At 44.4% G+C, this 19,852-nt stretch overlaps 1 protein-coding gene across 8 annotated transcripts in view; it reads left to right on the top strand.

Moving 5' to 3' along the window:
- ROR1 (receptor tyrosine kinase like orphan receptor 1) overlaps positions 1 to 19,852 on the top strand; it is a 446,898-nt gene that overhangs the window by 29,900 nt on the left and 397,146 nt on the right. For 2 of the 8 annotated variants that reach the window (XM_084964836.1, XM_084964834.1), the window contains exon 2: positions 8,347 to 9,267. The exons of the other annotated variants lie outside the window; for them this stretch is intronic. The gene's annotated coding sequence lies outside the window, so the exon portion shown is untranslated. The remainder of the gene's footprint in view (positions 1 to 8,346; positions 9,268 to 19,852) is intronic. 8 annotated transcript variants of the gene reach the window in all.

Below are 19,852 nucleotides of genomic sequence, written 5' to 3'. Positions count from 1 at the left end.
TAATTTTGTATAACTTTATGTCTTTTGTATGAATTAGTGAGTGGCCTTAAAGAATCGATAACTTCTGAAACCCCTCATCCTCCTCTTCTTTTTTTGTCTTTTTAGGGCTGCACCTTCAGCACATGGAGGTTCTCAGGCTAGGGGTTGAATTGGAGCTGTAGCTGTGGGCCTATACCACAGCCACAGCAATGCTGGATCCTTAACCCACTGAGCAAAGCCAGGGATCGAACCTGTATCCTCAAGGATTCATGTCCGCTGAGCCATGACAGGAAATCCCCACCGCCTTTTTTAAACATGATTTTGCATAGACTTGGAGACTAGACTTGTGGCTGCCTGGGGGAAGAGGGAGGGAGTGGGAGGGATTGGGAGCTTGGGGTTAACGGATGCAAACTATTGCTTTTGGAATGGATTTACAATGAGATCCTGCTGTGTGGCATTGAGAACTATGTCTAGATACATCGCAACACAACAGTGGGAGGAAAAAGTATGTATACATGTATGTGTGACTTGGTTCCCATGCCATACAGCGGAAAAAAAAATATAAAAAAAGACATGATTTTGTATTTCCTCCTCTTAACATGGACATATGTTACATAGCTTTGTGGCTATCATCTATTTTTAAAATATGACTGAACCGCTTATATTTTCTTTTGGAGGTTCCCCCTTCATACATGATTTACATTGTACTGTAATTAAGAGCACAGAGTAGTATGTGAAATACAGAGTTTTAGAAAACTCCAGCAAATTTTTTTTTTTTTTGGTCTTTTTAGGGCCGCACCCACAGCATATGGAGGTTCCCAGGCTAGGGGTCCAATTGGACCTGTAACCACCAGCCTTCGCCAGAGCCACAGCTCTGTGGCCTACACCTCAGCTCATGGCAAGGCTGGATCCTTACCCCAACTGAGCGAGGCCAGGAATGGAACCCGCAACCTCATGGTTCCTGGTTGGATTTGTTAACCACTGAGTCACGACGGGAACTCCCCCATCAAATTTTTTTTTTTTTTTTTTTTTTTTGTCTTTTTGCTATTTCTAGGGCCGCTCCCGCGGCATATGGAGGTTCCCAGGCTAGGGGTCGAATCGGAGCTATAGCCACTGGCCTACGCCAGAGCCACAGCAACGTGGGGTCCGAGACGCGTCTGCAACCTACAGCTCACGGCAACGCCAGATCGTTAACCCACTGAGCAAGGGCAGGGACCGAACCCGCAACCTCATGGTGGTTCCTAGTCGGATTCGATAACCACTGCGCCACGACGGGAACTCCCCCCGCCCCCATCAAATTTTTGAAAAAAAGTTTTGACATATGGCCGACCCAGCAATTGTATTCTGGTACCTTTGTCTGAGATACGTGAAAATTTACATCCACATAACAGCATTATTTGTAATAGTCAAAATTTAGAAACAATCAAAATGTCCTTCTGTGGGTGCAGGGTTACACAAAGTGCCGCGCAACCGTATCATGAAACCCTCCTTGGCAATAAGAAGAAATGAACGATGGTTACACGCAGCAACTGGGAGAGATTTCGAGGTAGTTACGCTGAGTGAACAAAAACTAATCTCAACAGATATGTTTATGTAACCTTTTTTTTTTGTCTTTTGTCTTTTTGAGGGCTGCACCTGCACTGCAGCACATGGAGGTTCCCAGGCTAGGGGTCCAGTCGGAGCTGTTGCTGCTGGGTCTACACCACAGCCACAGCAACGTGGGATCTGAGCTGCGTCTGTGACCTACACCACAGGTCATGGCAATCTCAGATCCTTAACCCACTGAGCAAGGCCAGGGATCGAACCCGCAATCTCATGGTTCCTAGTCGGATTGCTTTCCACTGCACCACAACAGGAACTCCTATATAACATTCTTAAAATAACAAAGTTGTAGAGCTAGAGAACAGATTCATGGCTTCCAGGCGTGAGGTTGGGGTAGGGAGGGGAATGGCTGATGATGACAGGGTAGCACGAGGACCTTGTTCTGTATCCTTTTTTTTTTTAAGGGCTGCACCCGCAGCATGTGGAGGTTCCCAGACTAGGGGTCAAATTGAAGCTGTAGGCGCCGGCCTACTCCACAGCCACAGCAACGCCAGATCCAAGCCGCATCTGGGACCCACACCACAGCTCACGGCAATGCCGGATCCTTAACCCACTGAGTGAGGCCAGGGATCCAAGCTGTGTCCTCATGGATGCTAGTCAGATTTGTTTCTGCTGAGCCACGATGGGAACTCTCTCGTTCTGTATCTTGGTGGTGATGGCAGTTGCAGCAATCTTCATGTGATGACGTTGCATGGGCTATGCCTGCACACGCACACAGAAGCACAGGTAAATTTGGCAAAATCTGAGTGAAGCCTGGGGAGGTGCCAAAGTCAGTTTCCTGGTTTTTCTCTTAGGTTATAGTTATGTAGGGTGTCACCACTGCGGCAACTCGGCGGGGAGGGACACGGGACCTCTCTGTACTGTTTTTGCAACCTCCTCTGAATCTATGATTACTTTAAATTTAAAATGTTTGGTGCTTGAACAGCTATTTACAGGTCTTCGTGTTTTATTGTGCTTCACTTTATTGTAGTTTGCAGATGTTGTGTTTTGTACAAATTGAGGTTTGGGGCAACCCTGTGCTGAGCAAGCCTATCAATGTCAGTTTTTCCAGCAGCATTTGCTCATTTCCTGTCGGTGTCACATTTTGGTAATTCTTGCCATATTTCAAACTTTTTCTTTAGTTTTTGTTATGGTGATCTGTGATCAGCGATCTTTGATGTTACTATTGTGACTTGCTGAAGGCTTAGATGATGGCTAACATTTTTTAGCCATGAACATATATATATATTTTAACTGCACTCATGGCATATGGAAGTTCCTGGGCCAGGGATGGAATCCATGCTACAGCTGTGACCTACTCTGCAGCTATAGCAATGTGGGATCCTTTAACTCACTGCAAGGTACTAGCCATCAAACCCCCACCTCCCCAGCCACCTGAGCCATTGTAGTTGGATTCTTACCTCACTGCGCCACAGGGGGAACTCTCATAATGTATTTTTCAATTAAGGTATGTACACTGTTTTTTTTTGTTTGTTTGTTTTGTTTCTATTTTTTTGTTTTTTTGTTTTTTTTTGGCTGCACCTGTGGCATGCAGAAGTTCCCAGGCCAGGGATCCAAACCTGCGCCGTGGCAGCGACCTGAGCCACTGCAGTGCCAAAGCTGGATCTTTAACCCACTGAGCCACACGGGAACTCTTGTACATTGTTTTTTAGACAGAGTGCTTTTGCACACCAAATAGACTATGGTATAGTATAAACACGACTTTTACAGGCACTGGGAAACCAAACATTCATGTGCCCTGCTTTGTTGCGATATTAGATTTATTGTGGAAATTGGGAACCAAGCAGCAGTATCCCCAAGATGTGCCTGTGTTTGGAAAGCATCCTGCCCAGAACTCCTAGTGAAAAACCCTAGCGAAGCTGAGTAAAGGAAGTTCGCAGACCTTTGTTCAGAACTGCGTTATCTATGCCCTGGGGGCTGGACTCCCCTCTGCGCAGGGTGGGGTGTGGTCATGGCCCCGCCTCCCACCCTCCCCTCTAAGGGATGCCTTAATATTGATCATTCCCAAGGGCGCTCTTATGTAGCTGTCTCTTGAAGTCAGTACAGTGGATGATGCTACCACTGAATGCTCATCTGAAGGCATCATGACCAGGCCCCTGGACCTAAATGTCCCCTGAGCTGACCTCACCTTGGGAATACTGGAGACACAGTCTTGGCAGCCTGAGACCTTGTCCCCCTTGACTGAGCTCGCTCTTCACATTTTCATATTAATGTGTCACCGGCTTTCAGCAGTTGCCTCTCAGTAATGCGGTTAGTCCCTGGGGAACATTCCATAGCCAGATGAACTTTAATCCCTGAATGCTCCGAAAGGAAGGGTTCTTTTCCCTTGTTTGAAGATTCTGCTCCCCTATAAGAAAAGTGCATGATTTAATTAATGGATGAAAGAAAAGGGCCCAAACGGAGCCAGAAAAGGAGTCGGCAGCCTTGCCACCCACCTGCAGACGCACAATAAGATAAAAGCAACACCTGATCAGGGAGGGGAAGGGCACAGAGGGAGAGGATTTCAGCCGGGACTTGGGAAGCCTGTACTCCAGGACCAGCTTGGTCATTGATGATGTGTGACCTTGAAGCTCAGTTTCTGTGGGAGTCTTTTTTTTCCATCCTTTTGAAATGAGGAAGAGAATATAGAGCCTTCCTACTTGCAGAAATGTGTGGACAACAGGAAAGGGAAATGGAAAAGTTCGCTGCAAATGCCCTACACTTGCCATCTTTTAAGATTGCTAATAATGCATTGCCTAGAATGAAACTACCAAGCCAGTCGAAGAGAGGAAAGATGGGAGGATACTTGTTCATTCTTTCTCTCTTTAAAAAAAAAGTAAAACAGGAATTCCTGTTGGGGCGCAGCGGAAACGAATCCAACTAGGAACCATGAGGTTGCAGATATGATCCCTGGCCTCGCTCAGTGGCTTAAGGATCTGGCGTTGCTGTGAGCTGTGGGGTAGGTCGCAGATGCGGCTTGGATCCCACGTGGCTGTGGCTGTGGTGCAGGCCGGTGGCTACAGCTCTGATTGGACCTCTAGACTAGGAACCTCCATATGCCACGGGTAGGGCCCTAAAAAAGACAAAAGGCCAAAAAAAAAAAAATAAATAAATAAATAAATAAAGCAAAGCAGATGATCTCTTGGTAAAGAGTAGTTGTCTGTCTTGTCTTATAATGATAGTAATAAATTATAGTGGTGGTTGTCCCTTTATCTATAGAGGCATTTTCCAAAGTGTAAGATGTTCTATTAAAATAAGTGCTCCTGGGCTTGTAAATAAGGCTCATTGTGCTGCTCTTTGGAGATTTATAATGAACATATTAAAGATTCTGCAGTAATTCCTCAGTTTATTATCCATGGAATTTCCCTCCTGCCCCCTGATTTTCTTTGAACTTTGCACATACCTGGGTTAAGTACCTTGGAACTAGTATTTGGCTTAGAAAAACTTTGAACTGAGCTCTTGTTTGTGCCTCTCATACGTTATCCATCTTTTTTTTCCGGTCTTTTTTTTTTTTTTTTTTTTTTTTTTTTAAGGGCCACATGAGGCATATGGAAGTTCCAAGGCTAGGGCTCGAATTGGAGCTATAGCTGCCAGCCTCCACCACAACCACAGCAAAGGCAGCATCCGAGCCATGTCTGTGACCTATATCACAGCTCATGGCAATGCCGGATCCTTGACCCACTGAGCAAGGCCTGTATCTTCATGGATACTAGTTGGGTTCATTACTGCCAAGTCACTATGGGAACTCCAATTGTGTAAATAATTTATTATTTCTTTTTCTACTTTGGCTTCAAGGAAGCTCAGAAAAAACTTATACCTCAGCATTAGCTTCCATTTAAGAATATTGTGACCTTCTTTATACTAGTTTTCTTGCCTTGTCTTGATATAGTTAGGGGCTTTGACTTAAAGTACTTGTTATTATGTTATTCATTGTGTTGTAAACCACTTCAGATTTTCTCTGGGTTGAGGTGGGCTATAAATACAGATTAAAAGAGCAAAATAATTATAATATAAAGAATCTAAAAATGACAGTAACCAGTCTTTACTGAAGAAGTGTTGTTTATCAGGCACTGTACAAGGTCCTTTGCCAAAATGATTTTCTCCTTCATTTGATCAAGGTGTTCCTTATGTTTATCCTAGGATGTTTCACATCTCAGGAGTCCCATTTAGAGTCTCAGAATCTTACACCGAGGAGGGACTGCTGAGAGCATCCGACCTTAAGAAATAACCTTGAGGGAGGTGAAAGTCTAGCCATCCAGGACAGATGGTCTTCTGAGACTCTCCATGGCAACCTGCAGCTAGTCTCTGCTCTTCCTGCCCTTTCTGGGAAGATTGCTTTAGGGAAATGCTGTTTTAATTGGGACCATGAAATCATGAATGACGAGAAAGGTGGGGTTTGGGTAGCTCGCGTTTGGAACATGGAGATTCAATGCCTGTCTCTCTACGGGGGAGCAACAGCTGTGTGCTGGGATTGTCTAGGACCATTTCTGCCTGATGAAGGAAGAGCATTGCCTTCCTCCACCCAGCCATGCTTTGCAGGGCTTTCCCATGTGCCGAGCTGGTGCCAGCATCAGTCTTCTTGTTCCCTTGTCTTCACCGAGCTCAACATCTCATTCCAAATCTGTCCTGTGGGCATGACTTAACTGATGTCATTCTCCTCCTCCAGAGCCGTTTTTGACTGTCCTAGGATTTGGAGAGCTTTTCCTCATTTGGTCCTGGGCTTTGCCCTTCTTTCTGCCTCATCTTTCCTTGCATCTGCGTCCTCTTGTCTCCTTGACTAGACAGACACTTCTAGGGGCAGGGATGATGTCATAGCTACAGTTGTTTCCCAAGTCCCAGCACGTATGGGTCCTGGGCAGGGATGTTTACTGTTCGTACCTGTTGACATCAACACGTAGTTGCTAAACATCAATAGAGTGCAAGGCTCCTAGCTGGTCTCCGGTGACGCAAAAGTGCGTGGATGCTTTTCAGGTTGTGGGAGTAACTCTGAGTCCTTTGAGGGGAAGGACTAGGGTTTATTCATCGCTCTCCCCAGCAGTGCCTGGTGTATAGAAGTATGGCCGAGGCTGTGCCTCGTTCCTCCTAATGTTTGTGGCTGTTGTGGTTGCTCTGCTCCTCCTCCTCTTCCTCCTTCCTCTCGCCTCGTACTCCTCCTCCTCCTTCTGGCTGATGGGCGCTTTCTGTGGATATCTTGCCCAGCCTTCCTTGCAGTCGAATCTGGTCATGTGACCACATTTTGGCCAAAGGAATGTTCACCTTTGAGTCGTGCGTTTAGAAGGAGAGCAGCGGGCCATCTCTCCTCCTTTTTGCTCCTTCTGGGGCTGGAATGTATGGGAGCCACCTTCAACTATATGAATAAAGGTGATACTTTCAGAATGGCAGAGCAATGAGATGGAAGGCCTCCTTCCTGGATCCTCATCACCCCTGAGCTGCATCTTAATCTTGGACTGAATATCTGGATTTTTCATCTCAGAAGGAATCTCCCTTGTTTAAGTTTTTGTAACTATGGGTTTCTTGGTGCAGCAGTCTAGTTTGTATTCTAATTAATTCAGTAATTAATAGCTTGTATTCTAACGCATTCAGTAACTAGTAATTTGTATCCTAATTCATTCAGTAATCGGTGTTTAGTACCTATCTGTTGAATAAAGGAATGAATATCTGCCTCACCTTATTATCTGAACAGGGTTTGCAGCATTTAGTACACACATTTATATTGGGAAAGGGAATCTCTCATGTGACTTTCGCCTACATTTCATTGGCCGGAACTGTGTCAGATGTGTCTTTCTAACTGCAGAGGAGGCTGTGCTGTGAATTTGAATTTCATCTTTTTTTTTTTTTTTTTTTTTTTTTTTTTTGTCTTTTTAGGGCCGCCCCTGCAGCATATGGAGGTTCCCAGGCTAGGGGTCTAATCGGAGCTACAGCTGCCGGCCTACACCACAGCCACAGCAATGCCAGATCCTTAACCCACTGAGTGAGGCCAGGGATCGAACCCACAACCTCATGGTTCCTAGTTGGATTCGTTTCCTCTGCATCATGATGGGAACTCCCTGAGTTTCATCTTCTAGGCATTATAATTGAAGGAGGCCAAAAAGAGGGGTAGGAAAGGGGAGGAATGAGTGAACCTATCTATGGTGCCTCTCAGTCCCATATGGGAAAATTAGTTTTGACTTATATTGTTTAGAACTACAGGACTTAACACTTTTTTTTAATTAAAAGAAGACTATAAGAGGTGTTCCTGCTTTGGTGCCATGGGTTAAGGATCCAGCATTGCCGCAGCTATGGCATGGCATAGGTTGCAGCTGTGGCTTGGATTCGATCCTCAGTCCAGTCAGGGAATTTCCACATGCTGAGGGTGTAGCCAAAAAAGGAAAAGAGAGAAGAATATAAGCCACCTAATTTGAGTACTGCCAGGAAGTGATAGCATTCTTATCCCAGATGAACCAGATTCTAGGAAGATAAGATGTCTTCAAAAGAATACAGATAATTATCAGTAGGGACCCTGGGGCTAGATGGGGTCACCTTGTCATACAGCTTGATCCACGGCCACCTGGCACTGACTACAAAGGGATATTGAGATGAAGGCCACCTGCTGTGTTCAGTGTCTTGAAAGTCTTCTTGGGGCCACAGCTAATCCCAGGTAAGTTTTGGCACTCCCGGAGTCTGCAGGGGAGCTGGGAAAGGTAGTGTCAGGGCAGTCAGAAACATTCAGTAGATACTTACTAAGCACGTTCATGGATCAAGCCAGACTGGGTTCTGCGAACTCAGAGACACGTTCTCTGCCAACAGAGAGAGCGGGAGAGGCAGACTGATGACCACAGAGTGATGAAAGCCGCAGAGAGAACCTACATGTCCTGGGAGCCAAGGGGAAAACAAGACAGAAGATCTTCCAGGAAGGGCAGTAGGAGGTACCTAGAGCTGAAATTTCTGTTTCAGAGCAAAAGAGACTGCAGAACTGTGGATTTCAAATAGCCGATCTGCTTCCATATTGTGTTTGAATTAGCATCTCATGTGTCACGTAGGCCTTGTACTTGTTTTTCTGTGGCCAGTGGAGAGTTCCAAAGAAGTCCTGAATTGAGGCACTGCCCTCCTCTGTGTCTAGGGCAGGCATTTCAGAAAACCTGAGTCGACTTCCAGTCTGGCTTCTGGGCAGCAGGGCCAGGGGAAGGCCAAATTTCATCCAATGCATTTTTCTCCTTTTCACTAAAGAACGTCGCCCGAGTATCCTTCACTTTAGGTGGTGGGTGTGGAATCCGGAGAGTATCTGTGTCAGAAAATCTTGGAAAACTAAAATTACCTGGTTATACCTTCCCAAAGGCAAGAATAGCTTGGACATTTAGCTTTTTGGACTTTGGATTTTCTTAAAGCAAGGCATACGGGACAGTGAAAGAAGGTGCCGTGAGATGCTGACCCAGAAGGTCCACAGAGTTCAATTCTGGTTAACTCATCTTTTGAGGGGAAATTTCAGAAAACAAAGAAAACTCATCAGCGCTTTCAGTCCCCAAACTTGGGATTCCAAGGCTACCAACAGACTGAATGCAGGCACCTTGCCCAGGTCCGGCGCAGTTTAAAGCCAGGTGTTTGTGTAGGAGGAGGAAAAACATTCAACATTTATTCAGGAAAAATGTATTCAATTAAGAAGAGAGAAGCCCATTTTGAGAATTCAGTGCATATGTTCGTTTTATAGATGTGCTGGGAAATCATTAGCAGGTGAGTGGATTTGGTCACAGAGCCTTTGGGTCGATTGGGAGGAAGAATGTTGCTTCGTGGGAAGTGGTCTGAGAAGTCAGGAGATGTTTGGGGAACATTTTCTATTCTCCTTTTTCTTGGTGCCTTCGCAGTGGTCTGGCTTTGAATCTCTTTGGTGCGTTAGAAAATCACACAGACGACGTAGAAAGTATGCTTTGTGTCTATTTTTTTTTCATTGTTTAAATAGTTTTATTGAGGCGTAGTTGATGTGTAACATTGTGATAATTTCTGCCTTACACCACACTGATTCCCTTATACACGTCCAGACATTTCTTTTTTTTTTTTTTTTTTTGTCTTTCTGCCATTTCTTGGGCCACTCCCATGGCACATGGAGTTCCCAGGCTAGGGGTCTAATCAGAGCTGTAGCCACCAGCCCACACCAGAACCACTTGGTATCCGAGCCACGCCTGCAACCTACACCGCATCTCATGGCAATACCGGATCCTTAACCCACTGAGCAAGGCCAGAGATCGAACCCGCAACCTCATGGTTCCTAGTCGGATTCGTTAACCACTGTGCCATGATGGGAACTCCCAGACATTTCTTTACTTAGATTATGTGTGTGGAACCAGTGCCGAGTTCTGGAGATGAAAAGACACAGTTCTGGTCTTTAAAGAACTCAAAGGTGGGGTGGGGTCACACACATAGAATCTAAATAATGTCATGTAGCACAATGAATGGTATATAGGTTGTAGTTTTGGAGAAGAACCCGTGAATGTCCTTGAGGACATCATAGAAAAGATGGAATTGAAGCTGGATGTTGCAGGTGATTGCCAGGAACGAGAGGAGAAGAGGACAGGCCAGGTCAGCCTGTGCAAAGACATGGAGGCGCGAAGCAGGTGGTGGCCCTGGGGGGGAGAGTGGTGGTTCGTTTAGCTGGAGGACACCTTTGGGGAGACCTGTGCTGGCTCTTTGGGGAAGAAATGCTGGACTACGAAAGGCTCGATAGTCTAGCCTGGAAAATCTAAACTCACTCTTCTAGGAAGTAAATAACTTCCCTGTAGAAAAATTAACTGTAAATGATAGAGAAATATGTTTGCTAAAGAAAAGCCAGGACTTCAGAACTCATATGTACTGTCTGGTTTCTTCTTGGCTCCACTGGGTTGTCAGACTCCCAAATGTGCCTGGAAACTGATTCTGAGGGAAGCCAGGAGAGCCGAAAGGCTGCAGAACCAACTGACTCTACAGAACTGGGGGATTGAGGTTCATATACAATTTGTTTAAACTTGGGTGAATGTAGTTTAGGGAGAGTGGCAGGAAGATATGTTCATGCGCATTGGATTATAAACGTGTGACTTGAGCACCTTTTCTTTGAAAACGGGTTGAGTGTGGAGAGGGATGGACATGCCTTCCCATGGGGCAGCGCCTGAAAAGCCCGGGTGAGGAGTGGCCAGGATTGAGCTGCCTGGGGCTGGAAACCCCCTCAATGGACCAAAGTTCATGGTTAGTGCTCCTAAAACTGTCAGAAAGGTGACTGATTGGGAGATACTGGTCCACAGGTGACGTTACTTTTTTTTTTTCCTTTTCTTTTTAGGGCACACCTGTGGCATATGGAAATACCCAGGCGAGGGGTCAAATCAGAGCTGCAGCCACAGTAACACCAGATCCTTAATCCACTGAGCGAAGCCAGGGATCGAACCTGTATCCTCATGGATACTAGTCGTATTCGTTTCCACTGTGCCATAATGGGAACTCCAAGGTTACTTTTTATTTTTTTTTTTGTCCAGGTACATTCTTTATTGTCCTATACTGTCAACTCACTCTCTTTTATTATTATTATTATTTTTAATCATAGTTCTTTCCCCAATACTTTTTTTTTTTTCTGCTGTACAGCAAGGTGACCCAGTTACACATACAGGTACACATTCTATTTTCACACATTATCATGTTCCATCATAAGTGACTGGACATAGGTCCCAGTGCTACACAGCAGGATCTCATTGCTCAAGGTCACTTTTTGAATCAAGATTTTGCATCTCCTCGGAGAGTCAGTTGTCAAGAAACCCCATGTGGTCAGGTCCTTTTTTCCCCAAAATCCCACAGGCTTCCATGAGCAGCCACTTTTCGTAGACTTTGCAGGGGTAGCCCTCCGGCCTCCGTCATTTTTCCATCCAGAAAGAACACTGAGGTTTAGTTGGAGGGGCTTTGGGATTGGAGGCTCATTTCTTTTTTTTTTCTTTTTTTGTCTTTTTGCCTTTTCTAGGGCCACTCTCGCAGCATATGGTGGTTCCCAGGCTAGGCGTCTAATCTAAGCTGTAGTCACTGGCCTACACCAGAGCCATAGCAATGCAGGATCCAAGCTGTGTCTGCGACCTACACCACAGCTCACGGCAACGCCGGATCCTTAATCCACTGAGCGAGGCCAGGGATCGAACCCGCAACCTCATGGTTCCTAATCGGATTCGTTAACCACTGAGCCACGATGGGAACTCTTGGAGGCTCATTTCTAACTCTAGTTGTTTCTGTTTCCTAGTGATCATGCAGTAGCACTTCTTCTCTTTGGGCCTTGGTCTCTTCATTTCTGAGGTGAGGGCATTGGGAACTCAAGGTTTGTTATGACTCTGGCAGGTGAAGTTTCTGCCTGCCTTCATGACCTGTTTTGGGTTCTCTGTACTCTTGGAGTGACAGTGATCTAGAAAAGTCTGCATGGCTCAGGCAGTTGGCCTGGGAAGAACTACCTTACTTTGGCTTTGCCTCCTCAGGTCCAATTTGGAATCAATTCCAATAAATAAAGAAGGCTTTTAGAAAGTAAAACCAAACTATTCGATTAGGAGCTGGCAAACTAAGGCCACTTGGTCAACTGTGGCCTATAGCTTGTTTTTATAAATAAAGTTTTATTGGAACTCACCCCTCACACTAATTTATACATTGTCTATGAGGGCTTCTATGTACAGTTGAGTAGTTGCAGCTGAGATTTTGTGGCCTGCAAAGGCTAAAATATTTACTATGTGGCCCTCTCTAGGAGCATTTTGCTCATTCCTGTTCTAGGGCATAAGCTCTAGGAGGGCTGGGGTCATAATAAGTGCTCAGCATGTTTTAGTTGAATGAGTAAATAATTGGATGGAGAGAAAAATCTGAATGTATTAACATTTTGTGACACATTTCAGGTCCTAGTTTCCCTTTTAATAAAATGAGAATAGGAATAATATGAAATAGGCAGTAATTAGGAGGATTATTTCCCACAACACAACTTGGAGTGTTTAAATGCTATTAAAAATATAACTGCCATCTATTAAGCTTTATATGTGTTGAACACTCTATTAAGGACTTTATTTTTATTGCCTCATTTAATCCTTATGACCACTTACTATGAGGGAGGAGTTATTGACCCCAATTTATAAATGGAATTGAACCCAGAGAGGCTGAGTCACTTGCCAAGGTCACACAGCTGGGAAGGGATTGAGCTGAGTCCAACTCCAGTGTGACTGGTTCCAAAGCCTTTCCACCAGGCCCTGCTGCCTCTAACTGCTGTTAAGCACTCCCCACCTCCTTTTTAAATAAGAGAAGCAGATATTGGTCTTGGGGGTCTCAAGATATTGAATAATAAAAAGATTGGCTTTCAAATTTTTTCTTTTATTAAAGAAAAAAAATACCATATAGTGATTTGCAATTTTTAAAGTTTATACTCCATTTATAGTTATTATAAAAATATTGGCTATATTCCCTGTGTTGTACAATACATCCTTGTAGCTTATTACATAATACTTTGTACCTGTTAATCCATTTCCCCTATACTACCCCTCCCCCTCTCCTTCTCCCCACTGCTGACCACTAGTTTGTTCTCGATATTTGTGAGTCTGTTTCTATTTTGTTATAGTCACTAGTTTTTTGTAATTTTTAGATTCCATGTATAAGTGAGATCATATGGTATTTGTGCTTTTTCTGTTTGACTTATTTCACTTAGCATAATACCTTCCAAGTCCATCTATGTTGTCACAAATGGGAACACTTCATTCTTTTTTATGGCTGAGTAATACTTCTTTGTATGTGTATACTGTATATTCTTTATCCATTCCTCTGTTGAGGAATGATGCTCCCTGGCTTCAGATTATACTACAAAGCTACAGTCATCAAAAAAGTATTGTACTTGCACAAAGACAGACAACACAGATCAGTGGAACAGAGTAGAGAGCCCAGAAATAAACCCCTGCACTTATGGTCAAGTAATCTATGACAAAGGAGGCAAGAATATACAGTGGAGAAAAGACAGTCTCTTCAATATGTGGTGCTGGGAAAACTGGGCAGCTACATGTGAAAGAATGAAATTAGAACATTTTCTAACACCATATACAAAAATAAACTCAAAATGAATTAAAGACCTAAGTGTAAAAATAGAAACCGTAAAACTACTAGAAGAAAATGTAGGCAGAACACTCTTTGATGTAAATCATAGCAAGATTTTTGGATCTGTCTTCTAAAACAAAAGAAATGAAAGCAAAAATAGACAAATGGGACCTAATTAAACTTAAAAGCTTTTGTACAACAAAGGAAACCATTGACAAAACAAAAAGACAACCTACTGAATAAGAAAATATTTACAAACATATGACAGATAAGAAGTTATTATGCAACATAAATAAACAGCTCATACAATGCAACATAATAAAAAACAACCCAATTAAAAAATGGGCAGAGGACCTGAATCGACATATTTCCAAAGAGGAAGGGCAGATGGACATAGGGACATGTAAAGACGCTTAGCATTGCTAGTCATCAGGAAAATGCAAATCAAAACCACAGTGAGATATCACCACACACCTGTCAGAATGGTTATTGTCAAAAGAGAACACAAATAACAAATGTTGGAGGCATGTGGAGGAAAGGAAATCCTGGTCCACTGTTGGTGGGGATATAAATCTGTGCAGCATCTGTGGAAAACAGTATGGCAGTTTCTCAAAAAATAGTTTGCAACTTTTTTTTTTTCAAAGCCGTTTAAGTAATTTAGAAGTCTATGAGGTAACTCATCATTAAAAGCACACTTTAGAAAACCCTCCTCCTCAAAATTCAGCTCAGTTATATTTTATGGAAAAAGTTAAGGACCATGTTTTTCCCTTAGAAGACAAATTTTGGTAAGTTTTAGGGAGTTGGAAAATTTTCATTTGTTTAGCAATGTTGTATGTCATGGTAGTTGGCATTTCAGCACTGCCTTGCTCCAGAAACTTTTTTTTGTCTTTTTAGGGCTGTACCCTTGGCATATGGAGGTTCCCAGGCTAGGGGTTTAATCAGAGCTACAGCTTTGCCACAGCCACAACAACGCCAGATCCAAGCCGCATCTGTGATCTATACCACAGCTCATAGCAACACTGGATCCTTAGCCCACTGAGCAAGACCAGGGATTGAACCCACAACCTCATGGTTCCTAGTCAGATTCATTTCTGCTGCGCCACAGTGGGAACTCCCAGAAACCTTTTGCCCCAGTTGAAAGGACCTTCCTCAGAACCATGTGTCCATTGCATAGTAGACATTCAATAAATGCTGGTTGAATGAATGAATGAATGAATGACTGTCTTCTAGCACTTCCTATATACTGTGTTCCAGTATAATTGGGTGAGTGTATGAGTGTGCCCTTACAGAGTAAGCACTGGTGCCCTTGCCACATCTTTGTAACCCTTTGGAACCTACTTACCCTATTGCCTGGCACTAAGAAGATGCTTGATAAACATTTGTGGCATTAAAGTGATGGGCAGTCTATGCCCCTGAAGCCTTGTGGACTGAGTGAATGACATGCCAGAAACTAGTGTATAGATTAGATGGACTTTTATCTGTATCAGAGGAAGGATTTAAACCCACAATTGTACTGAGTGTGGAAAGTCCAATAAAGACAAAACATATTTGTTGCTTTAGATAGAAAGCTTATTTGTTTCTCTTATCTTGCAAAATATATATTTACAAAAGGCCATTGAGCTCTTTTTTCCCCAACTTAATTGTCAGTTTGTGGGTTTGTTTAACACATGTATTTTTCTTCCTTCTTTCTTTTTACGGCTATACCCTCTGGCATATGGAAGTTCCCTGGTTGAACTGGAGCTGCAGCTGTGGCCTACACCACAGCCCTGGCAACACCAGATCTGAGCTGCCTCTGTGACCTATGCTTCAGCTTGCAGCAATGCCAGATCCTTAACCCCCTGAGCCAGGCCAGGGATTGAACCTGCATCCTCATGGAGCCAATGTTGGGTCCTTAACCTGCTGAACCACAATGGGAACTCCTGTACTTAACTTTTTAATGAAACTTTCATAATATATGTGGCCTTGAATGAGGATTTTTTCTCCCCATCAGCCTCTTCTGTTTGGCTTCTCTGTTGGGGCTTTACACATGACCCCTTATTTTGCATTGCTGAAATGGCGACACCTGAATAGTTCCTGTGATCATTTTAGCTTTTGGGAGTCAGGCAGCTGCCCTGGGAATTGCTTCAGTCAGGCTAAGGTAAGACATGCCCATCTGCTTTTGTTTCCATGGAAGAAGTCCTGGAGCCCTGGACAAAGGTATCTTCTGTGCCCTTCGGCAAACAGGACAAGCAGACAAAGTCGTGCATCACAACCCTAGCCTGGAGGGACTGCTTCAAAACAGGTTTCTCAGCTCTTTCATGAACACTCCTTCTTGATTGCTGCTCTTGCTTGTGATTTTGGGCAAATCCTTTAAAACATGAATGCAGCTGTTCAGGGTGCTTAAAGGGATCAGGGTGGTGGCCTTTTTGTTGCCTCTTAATACTTCTGGGTTTTTTTCTTTTTTTTCTTTTTTCTTTTTATCATTTGAAGGTTGCACCCATGGCATATGGAAGTTCCCAGGCTAGGGGTTGAATTGGAGCTGCAGCTACCCGCCTACACCACAGCCACAGCCATGCCAGATCCAAGCCGTGTTTGCAACCTACACCAAAGCTCATGGCAATGCTGGATCCTTAACCCCCTGAGCAAGGCCAGGGATCAAACCTCCCTCCTCATAGAGACTACTTGAATTCGTTACCGTGGAGCCACGATGGGAGCTCCTACTTCTCTATTTTATTGGAATGTCTTTTTTTTTTTTTTTTTTTTTTTTTTTTTGTCTTTTTGCCTTTTCTAGTGCCGCTTCCGGTGGCATATGGAGGTTCCTAGGCTAGGGGTCTAATCGGAGCTGTAGACGCCAGCCTCACCAGAGCCACAGCAACACAGGATCCAAGTCGTCTCTGCAACCTACACCACAGCTCACGGCAATGCCGGATCCTTAACCCGCTGAGCAAGGGCAGGGATCGAACCCACAACCTCATGGTCCCTGGTCGGATTTTTTAACCACTGCGCCACAATGGGAACTCCTGGAATGTCTTTATTTCCCTTCAGCTAGGAGTGGGGATCTACTCTTTCCAGTTCTCCTCTCCACCAGCCTTTTTCCTCTCACTTAATTTGTTTCTACCTACAGCTTTGATCTCTTTGGAAAGAACAAGCACCAGGGCACTGGGATATTATTACTGGCCTCTCTTTGTTTATTTTCACACATGCTCTGTGACTGGTGGTTGGTCTTTTGGCCAGCCTGATACCACCTGACCCCTGGCAGCCCTCGTTCCTCCAGGTCCCCCTATGGGAGAAAAATTGCTTTTGCTATTTTTCCTTCGTTGATGTTGGTGAGAGTCTCCAAGTGATGACGACCTTTTGGATACAGAAAAAAGCAGATCCAAGGGAATACCAGTAATTATGCTAATCTGAGAGCATTAAATCTTCAAATAGTAGACATTTTTGGATAAGCAATTCCGTTGTTTTTGAAGTGTGGTTGTCTTTTTATTTCTTGGGTGGTGGCCTATAATTTTCTATTAAGGAAAAATACCTAATCCTTCTCTGTTGACTTGCTGTGGAAATAGGACTGGCTTTATTGTTGTTGTTTTGTGTGTGTGTATGTGTGAGTGGTCATGAAAGGAAACTGGGAGGATAGGTGGGTCTAATAATACACTACTTTGTGTATGAAGAAGAAACTAATAACAGAGATAATAATGCCATTGTCAGTGGAGTGTCTTTTAACTTTCAAAGCACAATTCCTTTTATGACCTTATTTTATCAGTCAAAAAGGTGATTTCAGCTACTTTCCCTGCAGTGGTGATGGGTCTGTGGGAGCTTATCTGCCTGTTCAGGTGAGTTTGAGAGACTGTCCCAGTGGTTCTGAATCAGAGGTGAGTACAGAATCACCTGGGGAGCTGCTATAAATTACCTACTCATGGATGCTGCCCAAGACCAATGGACACAGACGGCCCTGAGGGACCTGCTTATTCGGAAAAAGCTTCTAGGTGATTCTGTTGCATCCTCCAGGGTTTGTGGTCATCTCTCTGGGGGTGAGGTGGGGACCCCATGCCATCCGTGACTGGAAGCCAGGGAAAGTGATGACTGATCTGGGGATTGTGCAGAAGCCACCATTGCAAGCTGGTCACAGGCAGAACTTTATTAACTCTTAACCACTGAATATTTGAAGTGGCTGTCCACAGAGGGTCCTTGCATGTGCTGTCTTGTGTAACCATTTAAACCACTTCCACCCCTAGAGAAGTGTGTGAGCAGCTTCTTGGAAGAGAATCAGCTGGGTTTAAGAGGTATGATCTGAGGGAAGTGATTCAGTGGATTTTCACCAGTGTGGGTTTCTTTGACCTCAGTTTCTCTGTCCATGGTATGGGGCTAATCATATGCACCTCACAGGACTGGGGAAGAAGTCAGAGTGATATGGGCTCCGGTGATGCCTCTGTTACATGGACCCTTACGTAGCCACCTTGAGTATTCTTGTCTTCATATGCAAGACAAGGGTAAGAACACGTACCTTAGGGCTTGCTGTGACGGTGGCGTGTAGTACAGTAAGAAAAGCACCTTGCACTCTGCTTGGTACAGGGCAAATGTTCAGTCCGTGGCAGGTATCTTCCTTGCTGCTTTGTATTCTAAGTCTGAGAGGATGGCAGGGTTGTGTTGTGGACAGCTGTCATCCTGGAAGGGTCTGCCTGATGCCCTGCCCTCCTGGAGCAGGTGGAGCACATGGTTATAATGATGGAAGAAAGGGCTCTCTTTTATTGAGTGCCACGCATTGTGCTGGGCATTGGGGAGAAAAAAGATGGACGTGGTTCCTGACCACACTGAGCTTAAATCAAGAAAGCCCTAAAACTAAAGAGAAACTTTTCAGGAAGTTCCCATTGTGGCTCAGTGGTAACGAGCCTGACTAGTATCCATGAGCATGCAGGTTCGATCCCTGGCCCCGCTCAGTGGGTTAAGGATCTAGCATTGCTGCAAGCTATAGTATAGGTTGCAGCTTGGATTTGACGTTGCTGTGGCTGTGGTGTAGGCTGACAGCTGTAGCTCCAATTCAACCTTCGTCTGGGAACTTCCATATGCCCTTAAAAAAAAAAAAAGAAAGTTTTCAAAGCATTGCTCTTCTCTGTGTGTATAAAAGGAAAGCTTTAATGTAAGAGAATGGCTTCTAAATGTGTATTTCATAACATAGTGGGTAGAGTGTGGAACGTGTCTACTGGGAGGAAACTGGAGTTTTGCATTTCCTGCCTGCCTGTGCTTTTGAATTTGTGGCTGTAATGCTGCCCTGCCTGAGGTTTCGGCAGTTAATATATCCTACGGCAGCATGATGTAAGTGCCCGTGGTCTGAACATACTAGAAGGATGTACCCAAGGCAGAGGAGGGGGAAAGGACCATTTTCAAGTTCTCCCTTGAAGATTTTGTTGAGTTTTAACTTGAATTTCTCCCCATCTCCTTCCTCATATGTTCCTAGTGCTTGATACACATAAACCATGCCAATGTTTTGGAAGATTCAGCTTTGACCACCATAAATTGGTTCATATTTCCAGCAGGGCAGTTATTTAATTTCCTGTTGGAAGTCTACAAATGTTGGCACTGTTCACTCTTTGGCAAGGGACCAAAACCCAGTACAGTATCATTAGCATGCTCTGGTGTATAGATTAAAGCACAATTGTCTTTAATAAGAGGCCATCCCTGTTTAGGATGGGGCTTGGGGGGGAGGTGAGGGGCTTCAAGGGCAGAGGGAAGCATAATTGAGCTTTCTAATCAAAACCAAAGTGCAGTAACTGGGATGCAACTCAAGAGAAGGGTGAAGAGTAGGGCAGAACTCTTTCTTGTCTCAATTTCATCTGTTGAGGTTATATTTCTCTAGACCTTGGGAAAGTTTTGGAGACTGAGGCTGACCTGATTTGGGTGATGTCCTCTTTAAATCCTGGTGATTCTTCCCGACTCCCTTCCCTCTCTCGAAGGTACAGCTTGGGGAGCCACCCACCTCCCTGGGAGGGTGGGCTCAGGAGAAGCATGCAGTATCTCCACAGAGCCCATTGTAGTTCCTGAAATGTGGTAGAGCTGCTGTTTGAGGCTCTGAAATGGACAAGGCACTTGACACAGGCTCTTTTCCATCTTCACGATAACCTTGTGAGATGGGCGTTATGATTGCTCTATTGAGCATGAGATGACTGAGGTGCAGGGAGATTAAATTATCAGCAGCCTGGGAGTATCTGAGCTGGGGTCCGAGCCCAGTTTTGTCTCTTTGAAAGGTTCTTACTCTTTCCATATGCCTAGTCGGGTTCTGGGGAAAGAAAGG

The sequence above is a fragment of the Sus scrofa genome, chromosome 6 (assembly GCF_054392235.1).
Source record: "Sus scrofa isolate SSC_HxYL_T2T_F1_AM1 chromosome 6, Sscrofa_HxYL_maternal_Yorkshire_Landrace_v2.0, whole genome shotgun sequence".
NCBI lineage: Eukaryota > Metazoa > Chordata > Mammalia > Artiodactyla > Suidae > Sus > Sus scrofa.
The sequence above is the reverse complement of the archived record's forward strand: the minus strand, read 5'-3'. Positions and strand labels throughout refer to the sequence as shown.